This window comes from Camelina sativa, chromosome 20 (genome assembly GCF_000633955.1).
Source record: "Camelina sativa cultivar DH55 chromosome 20, Cs, whole genome shotgun sequence".
NCBI lineage: Eukaryota > Viridiplantae > Streptophyta > Magnoliopsida > Brassicales > Brassicaceae > Camelina > Camelina sativa.
Window position 1 is genome coordinate 23,750,860 of NC_025704.1, and position 4,142 is coordinate 23,755,001.

A 4,142-nucleotide genomic window follows, 5' to 3' on the forward strand; every position below is an offset into this window, starting at 1 on the left:
TTTTTTTTTTTTTTTTTTATGTAACTAAGCACTTAGTTAGCCAACACTACTTAATGTATCCGATCCATCAATACTATATATATACAGAAAATAAAAAGAGAAGCATCTATGGTTAAAGTGGATTATTGAAATTAATTACTTTTATCCAGAACTGAAACATTTTATTTTGAAAGAAAAAAAAAAGAAATATCAGTGAAAGCTAAGCCGTGGTGGTGGTGACCATCAAAGCCATGAGGGTCAAATATAACTGAGTCCACATAAAATGGTCAGCTAAATTGATTGGCCCATTAGTGAGATTGACATCAAGTTGATCATTGTTGGTATGGTGGGCATTGGCTTAGGTTTCGTGCAAGTGTTTTCGTATTTTTTTTTTTTTAAATGTAATGTTAAATTATATTCAAAAGTAAAACGACGTTTGTACAACTAGTGCTTCGTGAGTTTGAAACTTTTGCCTAACAAACTATATAAAAATTGAGCAAAGAGAAACTGAAATGGAAGAAAATGATGGGGTCAGCTTCTAGAACTCAGCCATAGAAGTAAACCGTCATAATAACGTCGATCGCCCATCTGCTGAATAGCTAAGAGTTGTTTTCGAATTTGCTGATCAAGTCGCCGCACTAGCTGTCTTGCATTGAGCGGAGGTTCTCCATGTCTACGGCCATTGCGCTCCCTCCATATCGAGTGAACAGCTAGTTGAAAGATATAGCGAGAGAGGAAACCATGAAGGCGGTCTTGCTGAATACCCGAAGTGAAAGCTAGAACCACTTGCCAAGCCGTGGAATAATTGCCCTTGAACACCCCCTTGGCCAGAGCTGCCCAAACTTTAGAAGAATAACTGCAGAAGAAAAAGAGATGATCTCTAGTTTCTAAACACTGCAAACACATAACACAGTTTCCAGAATCTCCTCTATTCCAGCGGGTCATTCTCTCGCCAGTAGATAACCGATCCTGAATCGCTAGCCAGAGACAAAAGGCGTATTTTGGGGTCATATGGTTCCAAGTGTCAGTGGTAGAAAAAGTAGCTTTATACGTATCATTCTTCCCCCGCTAGAGAACAAGGTCAGAGTGCTCCGTTCTTGCTTGGTATTGCGCGTGTAACGCCTCTTCGATCACGTTTAGAGTGTGGAGACGGTGTCGATGTTGGTTACGAAGAGACCATGCTTGGTCCAAAGTCATATGCCGAGTGATCCCTAAGTCAATGAGATCTCGATCGCCCGTCATATCAATCAAGCGACCTAGGGGAGACAAATTATCATACCAAAAAGAACAGTGCTTGCCGTTACCGACTTCAACCTTACAAAAAGAAGCAGCCTTTGCCCTATACTTTAATAGTTTCCTCCATATCCATGATCCTGCAGCCGCAACCTCCTTGCAGAGCCAGAAAGATTTACCTTTGAGCAAATATTGGTCAAGCCATTTTACCCAGAGAGAGTCACCTCGTGACACAATTCGCCAAACCAACTTAAGGCAACACACATCATTTGCCACTTTCAAACTGCGGAGGCCGAGACCCCCCTCTGCTTTTGGCTTGCAGACTGTTTCCCACGACAGTTTTGCCTTATGTGGGTTCATCGCTACACCAGACCAGAGGAAAGCAGAACAAAGCTTATCAAGTTCTCGAATACATTCTCGCGGGAGACGAAACGCACCCAACCAAAAATTACAGACACCCCAGACAATGGAACTGATGAGATTAAAACGTCCAGCAAATGAGAGGTAACGTGCAGTCCAAGAACTGATACGTTTCCGGATTTGCTCCAACAAAGGTGTGCAGTCCGTTACTGTTAAACATCGAGTAACTAGTGGTAATCCCAAATATCGAACTGGCAACTGGCCAACATCAAGGTGAAACTGTGATGCAATAGCAAGACGAGCATCGTCTGAGAGTCCCGCAGAGTACAGAGTCGACTTTTCCAAACTGATGTGAAGACCAGATCGTTTGGCAAACATATCAAAAACCTCAACTATGCCAGCAACAGAGCGTAATTTACCATCAGAGAGAACCAGAAAAGCATCTGCAAAGCTTAAATGTGTCAAACCAAGAGCCTTGCATCGAGGATGGTAACCAAACCGCCCCATGCCTGCTGCCTTGTCCAACATTTTTGAGAGAACCTCCATACAGATGACTAATAGATAAGGTGATAGAGAGCAGCCTTGCCGTAATCCCCTTGAACTCTGAAAGTAACCCGCTAGTTCTCCATTAACCTGAACTGAGAAGGAAGCAGTCGTGATACAAAGTTGGATCCAGTGCACAAACTGAGGAGGGAAGCCGAGAGCTGAAAGGGTGGTCAGGATAAAAGACCATTGTACTGAATCGAAAGCTTTCGATATGTCGATCTTAATCGCGCATCTTTCAGAGATCAAAGGTTTGTGGTAGTCTTTGACTAGTTCTGTAGCAAGCAGTACGTTCTCAATCAACAACTTGTCTTTAACAAACGCCGACTGATTTCCAGAGATGAATTAAGGGAGAATAAGCTTGAGTCGATTAGCCAAAATTTTTGATATGACCTTGTAAAGGACATTACAGCAAGAAATGGACATGTAATCTTTCATCACACGCGCCTCCAAGGTTTTGGGGATAAGTGCAAGAATAGTGGAGTTAACTCCCTTGGGCAGGAATCCTTTATCAAAGAAAGATTGGATCGCAAGAGTAAATTCATTACCAAGCACATCCCAACTAGCTTTAAAAAATTCTGACGTAAAACCATCCGGACCAGGAGACTTGTCATTTGGCATGGAGAAAAGGACTGTACGGACCTCGTCCTTTGAAACTGAAGCAGTGAGCATCGTTGCATCATCATGAGAACAACGAAAGCCCAGTAAGTCTTGAATCACCTCCACCGTGACTCCCTCAAAACCTTCCGGCGACAATTGAAAAAAATCCTTAAAATGTCGCACAGCCTCGGTTTTTATATCCTCCCCTGTGACCACAGAGCCATTCGGACAAACAATCTCCCTTATTGTGTTCACAGCTTTCCTTGTTTCTGCAGCTCGATGAAAGGTTTTATTATTCTTATCCCCCACTTTCAACCAATGTAACTTCAAGGTTTGCTTTAAGTATTTCTCTTCCAGGCTTGCTACATGTTCCCATCGTAGATAAGCCTCATGTTCAGCCTCTATGGACTCTGTAATAGGACTCAACATATTCACCTCCTGTTTCTGACACAACGTTTCCCAGGCCTCCTTGGATCGTTTGACTAGAAAGTGGATCCTTTCTTTAGCCAAAGATCGAAGCCGTGGTTTTAAACCTTTAAGTTTCTTAGTGAAGCGGAACAAAGTGGAGGTAGATAAGAACAAAGGATCAGTCTCCTGCTAGTAGTTGACCACCAAAGGTTTGAACTCTTCCATATCAGCAAGCAGGTTAACAAACTTAACAGGTCTACGTTTTCGGACTGGAGCCATCTCCCCATCAGATATATGAATACGACACCACAGATGATCCGAACAACCCCCAGACTCAAAGACACTGTAAGATGATGGAAACGCCTGCAACCACACATCATTGACCAAAACACGGTCTAACTTCTTCATTATGGGATCATGATCCCTCTTATTCCACCATGTGAACAACGGACCGTGATAAGTCATATCAGCAACCGAACAATAGTTTACCACCTCCTGAAATGCTTGCATGCCGCGCGAGACACTTGGAACATCATCCACCCTCAAATGTTCAGCCATATCTAAAGTCTCGTTGAAATCACCCATTATCATCCACGGTTTACTACGTAGAATAGGAGAGTCATAATGATCTTTAAGCTCCTACCACAAGACATTGCGTTCCTCTCCTAAATTCAATGCATAAACAAATGAGCAGAAAAATTCCTCCTCCTGATCATTCAACTTCACCAAACATGTAATGACCTGCTCCCCCTTATAGAATGGAGTAAGCCTCACAGTATCGCGCCAAACAATCCTCAAGCGACCTCGTGGATTATACTCGTAATTGGACATCACTGACCAACCCTGAAATACAATATTACTTATATTCTTAAAACTCTGTTCTCAAACTCGCGTCTCTAGGAGACACCCAAACTGAAACCTATGATCATCTACCCATCTTGTTATAATGGAATGCTTTGACGTATTGTTTAATCCCCGAACATTCCAGAAAAATCCGACATTTAAACTTGTTTGGGGGG